Below are 8710 nucleotides of genomic sequence, written 5' to 3' on the forward strand. Positions count from 1 at the left end.
ATCTCATCACACCTTCTTTCAAAGGTCATCATTTTCAAATACTACCTCCTCCACAAAGCCTTCTCATTTCTCCCAAGTATCAATAATCTCTATTCTGAATTACCACAGCACAGGTATAATTATTTCATGAAACATCATTTTGTATGTAACATGATATTTAGTTACTTAATATGTCTTCTCTCCCCTACTTGACTGAGTGTCCTGTGATTGGGTCACACCTGCTGAATCAGAACACTCAGTGATACACCTGAAATTAATATAAAATTGTGTGTCAACTATAATTTTAAATAAATAGATAAATAAAACATTCAGTGAGCCATAAAACCCAAAGCTAGAAGAGAGATCAGGTTTGTAGGAAAAAACAAAGTCTTCTTACTCATTCCATGGAGGAAGAGGGAGCTTCAATTTCTATATCTGCATTTTCATTCCAGTTAAGGGGGTTTATTGCACAGCAAATTGTTTTTTCAGGAATAACTAATATGAATTCAATAAGGTAGTCTTAGACTATTTCACTTAATTGTCACGAATCCTTGGTTAGGCATATGATACTAAGTCCATTATATAGCTGAGGAAATTATTATCATTATTATTTTTTTTTTTAGGTGAGGCAATCCTTGGTTGACCTCACAGACTGCAAGGACCTTGTCAGCTTACAATTCCTTATTTTTTACTTTTTACACCTACAGCACCTGGTCTTCCTAGATGGTCTCCCATCCAAGTACTAACCAGGCCTGACCCTGCTTAGCTTCCGAGATCAGACAGGATTGGGCTTATTCAGGGTAGCATAGCCATAGACACAACTGAGGAAATTAAATCTCAACTGGTTAAGTAACCCATGACAAGGTCATTCCAACAAGAAAATGGAAAAGCTGGTGCCAGAATCCAAGCTTTGTGATACCTAGTTTATTGCTTTTGTTTTCCCACACTATCCAGCTTCTGGATAATCAGTAGCAAAACTAAAATATAAAACTTAGGGTAGGGTAGACAGACTAAAGAGCAAAGACATGATAATAACCTTTATAGTCTTCTCTAGTTCTAAGAGTCCATATTTAATGCATCTCTGACAGATTTTTGTTGCTCCTCTCAACAGCACAACCTAGAAAATGTGGTCCCAAGCCCATACTTTGTGATCCAAATTTCTTATCCTAACTAATCTAGCCCATCTTTTCTACTGCTCTCCCAAACTTTCAGCTCCCAACAGCTGCCATGCCACATACAGCATGTTTATTAATATTCAATGCTTTGTACTCGGGTTGCTATCACTCACTTTACTACCCACACTTGTCCTAATTTTTTGTTTTCTCCAGGCAAACTGCCTTAATGACTCCAGTCCACAGACTTCAGCCTCCTGTTACCTATGAATTCGCATTTTGCATTTTATCATATGTGCTCTTATTTCTCTGAAATCAATATAAAGTGGTAGTTAAAACTAAATGCCCCTCTCTACCACTTATGTGTCCTCAGGGAAGTTTCTTCTGACTTCTCCATGCCTCAGTTTCTTCATCTATAAACAGGAATACATAGGATAGTCCCTACTTCACAATAAAAATATCATGATAAAATGAGTTAATACAAAAAGTTGCTTTGAGCAACACCTGACATGTAAATAATGCTCCAATATTAGAAGCCATCATCATCATTTCTTCCAGTATGGTTGTTAGTTTTATCTCTGCAGAACCATTAACTATCCCACCCACAATACTGGACACATACTAGTTTATATATGTTATATTTTAATGATGCTTTTAAGTCTTTCCCAAAAAGGACAATTTATCATGTTTTCTCTAACATATTTTTTATTTTATAATGCAAAACAATATATGCTACTTTATTTCTATAATATAAAATATATAACCATGCTAATCATAGGGGATGTATAGAAGTGAATATCTGCTCCATTATATCTGGAATCTCTACTGATCCAACTGTTCCATTTAATCAAACACCATGCAAACTATTAAGAGTTCCTTCTGACTTTAACAGCCAATTTCCTAGAGAAAGAGCAAGTGCCTGCTAAAAGATCTTAATAATCTACAGGGCCTGGAGAGTACTGCCTTTTTTCTTTTTTCTTTTTTAAGTTAAAAAAGGCTTTTCATCTCAACAGAAATCAATGAAAAGCCTCTTGAACACAGCAAGAAGATAAGGTTGATTTTAGCTACAATGTAAGTTCCTGCAGAATTTCAGAGTGCCAACAATAGTGTCACTTTTCTCATTCACTGGATTTATTCCTGTTTTTTCAGGACTACAATAATCTGTGCAATGTTACTAACGCCTCACCAGTATTACATTTTATTTAACATAATTAATAAATTATGAAATCACTGACATATCACAGCTGCTATTATTAGTCCTAAAAAATTCTAAACATGAAAGAAAAAATTAATTATATTATGGCCAACGAGACCAATTTTGCATTGCTAAAACCATGTTTTTTGAGTAGTTTGAGGATAGCTAAGTATTCATGCAAAAAGTAAAGGGGGAAAAAAAACCTATGCCCAGATTAAAGGATATATTGTTTAAAGAACCTCAATTTTTTTACAAGTAAAAAAGGACAGGAATAGTCATGGAAATAGTGATTTGAGTTCAAATTTTATACAGCCAGCAAACTATACAGATGCCAAGAAGCTAAGTAAAATAGAAAATAAATCTTCAACTAGTGAAAAGAAAAATAATTCATTTAATTTTTAATTAAGCATTTTGAGATATCTCTATATTCACATGAAATTATAAGAGATAATACCCAAAAGATCTCATGCACCCTTTATGCGGTATCCCTCAATGCTAAGTACTTGCAAATCTATAGTACAATATCCGAAGCAGGATACTGACACTGACATATCAGATAACGAACATTTCTATCATCACAAGGATCCCTCGTGTTCCCCATCTATAACAAAACTTTCCTCCCCTCCCGCGCTTACCTGGCAACCACTAATATGTACTCTATAATTAAGTCATTTCAAGAATGTTATATAAGTGGAATCATACAGTATATGACCTTTGGGGTTTGCTTTTTCACTCTCTGGAGAGTCATCTAGGTTGTTTGTGTTTCAATAGCTTGTTCCTCTTTATTAACCAGTAGTATTCCATTGTATGGATATATAATAGTTTGTTTGACCTTTCACGTGTTTAAGGACATCTGGGTTGTTTCCAATTTGGGGCTTTTACAAATAAAGCTGCTATAAACATTGGTGTACAGGTTTTTGTGTGAACATATGTTTTCAATCATCTGGGATAAGTGCCCAGGAGTGTAACTGCTGGGTTGTATGGTAGTTGCATGTTTAGTTTTTTAAAAAACTGTCAAACTATTTTCTATAGTGGCTGGTACCATTTTATAATCCCACCGTCAACATATAAGCAATCCAGTTTCTACACATCCTCTCCAGCATTTGGTGCTGTCGCTATTTTAATTTTAGTCATTCTGATACGTATGTAGTGATAACTGACTATAGTTTTAATCTGCATCTCCCCAATAGCTAATGATATTGAACCTCTTTTAATATGTGTTTTTGCCTTGTGTATTTATCTCTTCATATCTTTCGGACATTTTCTAATTGGACTATTTGGGTTTTTGCTACCAAGCTTTGAGAAATCTTACATGCTTTAGCTATTGGTTCTTTGTCAGATATTGGGTTTGCAAATACTTTATCCTACTCTAGCTTTTCTTTTCGTTCTCTCAAAGGCAGTTTTTGAGAGCAAAATTTCTTAGGGTTTTTTTTTGTAATTTATCAAATCTTCCTTTTATAAACTGTGCTTTTGGTATCGGGTCTAAGAACTCTTAACCCAGTTTTAGATCATGAAGAAGTTTGGAGGTGGGAGTGGCAAAAGTTTTATAATTTTACATTCAAAACTTTTCATTCATTTTGAGTTAATTTTTGTATAAAGTGTGAGACTTGGGTCAAGGTACATTTTTTTGCCTATGGATGTTCAATTACTCTACTACCATGGTTGAAAAGGTGTATGGATTTGCAGCTCATGAGACCTGTACATGTTTTGTTAGATTTACATGTAGGTATTTTTTGAGCAATTATAAACAATACTGTATTTTCAATTTTGTTGTCCATATATTCATCACTAACATATAGAAATACAAATAATTTTTGTATGTTTAACTTGTATCCTGCGACCTTGCTGAACTCACTTATTGGTTCTAGATCTTTTTTTTTTTTTTTTGGTAGATTCTTTGGGATTTTCTACAAAAACAATCATATTATCTGCAAATAGGAAACAGTTTCTTCCTTTATGATCTTCAAGCTTTTTATTTCTTTTTCTTGCCTTACTGCTTACTGCACTGGCTAGTTTGTCAACATTATAATGAATAAGAATGGTGAGAGCTGACATCCTTGCCATGTTCCTGATCTTAGGGGAATGTAGTCGGTCTTCCGTAATTAAATATTATATTAGCTGTAGGTTTTTGTAGATGTTCTTTTATCAAGTTGAGGAAATTCCCCCATGACCATTTTTCTGAAAATTTTTATCATGGATGGATATTAATTTTTAGACTTGACTTTATCACAATTTGTAAAGAGAATTCATGAAATTTTACTTAGAAATAGTTTTCAGTTGTGTTCGTTTTTGTTAAGTATGAAGCTTGTGAAATCAGAAAAACTGCTCACTACATAAATTCTGAATTCCTCTTTATTCTACAACATATGCTTTATGTCAACAGCTTCAAGTCCTATTTTTTTCAAGAAGCAATCCAAAACAAGATCAATTGGGCAACATGACAATCTCATATATTTTGTTAAATCAATTCATCAGAAATAAGTACTCCTTTTTGCATTCCTTGCTTTTACAAGTTCACTGTTATAATTTCTGTGTAAATTGTGATGTAGTACTATACAGTTTTAAACATGTGAAAACAATACACTTTGACCTTGTCAATGAAAATATGAGAGACTTTCCTATCCTGGATGTTTCTGCTGCTACCTTGAAAATCACAACTTAGTTCAGTCAAGAAATAGTCATTTCCTGTCAAATCCTTGAAACAAAATTCTATCTCTAATCACTATTTAGTTTAAAAACTGCAGTGGTACTCTCAGGGATCCAGTGGTAAAATAATGATCAAACTCTGAATGATTAAACATACAGCTATTAACTCTCAAATTTAAAAATGAGAATTTTAATAAAAAATAAAATAAAAATAAAACAGAATTTTAAAGGAATAGAAATCTAGGTTTAATTTAAATGTACTACAGCATCAAAACTGAAAAGTTCAATTACTTTAAATCACCAAGGGGCAGGGGGGAGACAGAGGGAGACCTAGTTAAGAACACCTGCAAAAGGGTGGGGAGGAAGAGACTTGGCAGTCAAATTTGTACCATGACATGAGAAGAAAGCTAATAACAGTCTACAAATACAGCAACTGAAATATGAAATCCTTCCAAACAAAATAGCATGAGAAAAGTCTGAAAAAACCTAAAAACAGTATGTTTAATATTTCTAAAAAGATAAACCTAAGATAATTTATAAAATTTCTTTTAAAATAGGAAAAAAAATCATTTAAAAAAAGTAAAACAATATTAGGTGGAAATACTCAATTAGAAAGCTTGAAAATAAATTTTTGAAATTTAAAATAAGTAATGATATTAAAAACTCAATAGAAGGGATAAAGTTTAAACTGGAAAAGTCAAAAAAGGAATTACTAAGCTAGAAGATAATAATGAAGAAATTAACTAGGATAGAGCAGAGACAGAGGTTTTAAAAATATATATTATTAAGGACATATAACAAGGTTCCAAGATGTATTTGACAGCAGTTTCAGAACAAGCAGAGGCAATGGCAAGAAATTAAACCTATATCAGAAAACAGAAAAATTACATTGAATCACACATACTATCCAGATAGATGAAAAGTATAAGAAACCATACAAAGGGGACATTCTAAACTAATGTGTAATCTAACTTTCAAGTGACAAGAAAAAAAAAACAAAACTTATCTAACCTAGATTTTTACATTATATTTTGAAAGTTTCTTTAAGGCAGCCTTGTCTTGGAAAGCCAAAACCTGTATATGCCTATATGATCCCCAAGAACACCACAGAGGTCTTCTGGGTGTTTTCACACAGTGCAAGTAAAATGGAGGACCAATAAATAAAGTGCAATTAATAAAAAAGTCTGGCCCAGTCATCAGCTGCAATGCAACAGTCCTCAAAATTCAGTTTCTACAACCAGAGAAATAAGGAAGATGACAGTGCTTTTCCTTTCAAAACTGTGGTAATAACACTTGTGATTGGGGTAGAAAAGTAAAGGAATTGTAGATTATGGAACTGAATAAAAGGATTTCCAGTAAAGAATAAAATTTCTTGTTAAAAAAAAAAATCACACATATAAACAAAAAGTAAAACTGATGTATCAACAAGTTATTCAAGAAAAAAATCTCTATTAACTTTTCCCTCAATTTAAAATAAGTAGAAAAATAATAATGCTGAAAATGGAAGATGCATTTACACTATGAAGTTTCTGAGTTTTTCTGGTGATTCAGCTGTCCATAGGCTGAAGAATCTAATGGTTTGGTTGAGCTAGTTAAGATACACAACTGGTTAAAGTTTTGTGTATTTTAGCAGGACTACTAGATTAATGAAAGTGCATTAATCTTAGCATTATGCAGACATGGTTTCAAACGATCAGCTACATTAATCATTTATTTTGATGGGAATATATATCATTTAGGAATCTTTCAAAGATATTTAGTTGTTTGAAAAATACCACACAAGCCTGAAACACAAACTATGGATAGATTATCAGTTCAGTGTCCTTATCAAGAATAAGTATATTCTTTCCTGCCAATAAACAGCATATTCACTTTACTTCAGTCTAAATCTCCACCCAGGTGATCCATAAAATTATACTGAGTTCCAGTGGATGAAAATCTAGCAGCAGCAGACATGCAGCCTAACTGTAAAAATGGAACTATGTATATAGTGGAGGGGCTCACCTTGCTAACCAGCACAGTTGGGTCAGCATCTATCTGACAGTACAAGAAACATACCACGTGCTCTTTCAGTTATGTGTAAATGTCAGTAGGCCTTTGGCTTGCTGCCATAAGGAACTCTTATCTCTGTTCTGTGCTTTATCTCTTTGTCCACTCTGCAGTCATTTAGCACAACCACTACTCTATTCATCAGTAAGATGTTCTGAGACAAAAATGGGAGTTCAAACTGCTACAAAAGCAGTTACTCACCAGCTGCTAGCTAAAATCATGAAAATTAGAAAGCAACACTTTATGATTTTTTAATCAAAGGAGCGTAACATTTCAAACTGGCATTTACCACCCAGCAATCCATCCTCTTTTATAGAAAGCCGAAGGAAAAAAAAAAAGTTAACATGTTCACATAAAAGCAATCACTTTGATAAGAAATTTTTACATAAGAGAACACTTAGAAAATGCCTATGAAATCACAAACTCTCATTATCAAGTGTTTATTTATTATGGCAAATAACTAAAACATGAGCTGTTATTCATTACTTTCCTTCCACACACCAAGAATCGAATAATTATTTTTTACTGAATGTAGAAAAGAATTTTAATTTTAAAAAGTTCTAAAAAACTAAAATATACCAAAAAATTTTTAAATAATTCATCTTTTCTTCTACTTAGGGTCTGAACTGTACAATTGATCTTATATCACAACCTGGCCTCAACCTGTCCCTTCTTCCCTGCTGACATGCTGACATAAATTTCTATGTTTAAGTGACACACCTTCCTTTAGTAGCTTCCCTCCCTCCCCTCCTGGTGAAATCCTACTCTTCTTTAAAGGCAGTAGACACGACTACTTTGCAAAATTTGCACCAACAGACAAATAGAGTAAATCACTTTCTCTCCATGTAGAAGTTTAGGCCTGCCTCTTCACCTTGAGACTTGTCTGACGACCTCACTCAAGGGGTTGAGGGAGCAGAGGGTTTCACTGGGAAAATACTCTTGAATATGATTGCTGCCATAACTTATAGTGTTATAGTTACCTCTTTCTTAGTGTCTATCATCCTGCCTCCAAAACCTCCCCTAGCCTAAGAGCCCTTTCAAGTTAGGGACTCAAGAAATGCCTCTCTTAACAGTCACAGCTCTTATCACTCACAGCTCATACTCTCCACATAATAAGCAGGCAAAAACTGTTTGATGAATAATAAAGACTGAATGTATGAACTCACTTTAAGAAAATCAGTACGATGAATTACAACTATAGCTCTGGATAAAGACACAGATGCTAAGGAACATAAGACTTTTAAGAGTACAACTGCAGAGTTAAGATCTCCTACTACCTTTCTTTAAGTCCTAATTCCCACTTCTCAGCCCTAGGAACCACTAAAAGTTATATATCTACAGCTTGACACACTGATTAGGGACTGTATGAGTTCCCATCTGATCCATTCGGAGAAAAAGTTACCATTTTCTAATTTGCTGTTTTTTCTCTTTGCTTTAAGCATCTGAAACTGTCCACCACCGTGACTCTTTTTTCTCTACAGTTCCATTTGTCTCTCTTATCTCTTCTTTTATTCTATAACAGCTTTAATATGAGGGGGCTGACCCATTTTATACAAAACTAGTCAGCCAGAGAAAGACGTTTTATTTTATGCAGTAAAGCAAGCTTTGATTTTAATAGACTTTGTAAACATAATCTTATCCATTTCTGCCTAAGAAAATCAAGAAGAGAGTTTACACAAAAGCGATATAGGTTTCAAGCATACTTTATTTTTATGTCAAATAGCTTCCT

General features: G+C 33.5%; 1 protein-coding gene and 1 pseudogene across 1 annotated transcript in view; both read right to left on the reverse strand.

The window, feature by feature from the left end:
* Positions 1-8710, reverse strand: part of MED13L (mediator complex subunit 13 like) — a 232608-nt gene that overhangs the window by 190663 nt on the left and 33235 nt on the right. The window lies entirely within an intron of this gene.
* LOC112477302 lies at positions 678-796 on the reverse strand (annotated as a pseudogene).

This window comes from Pteropus alecto, unplaced genomic scaffold (genome assembly GCF_000325575.1).
Source record: "Pteropus alecto unplaced genomic scaffold, ASM32557v1 scaffold113, whole genome shotgun sequence".
Taxonomy (NCBI): Eukaryota; Metazoa; Chordata; class Mammalia; order Chiroptera; family Pteropodidae; genus Pteropus; species Pteropus alecto.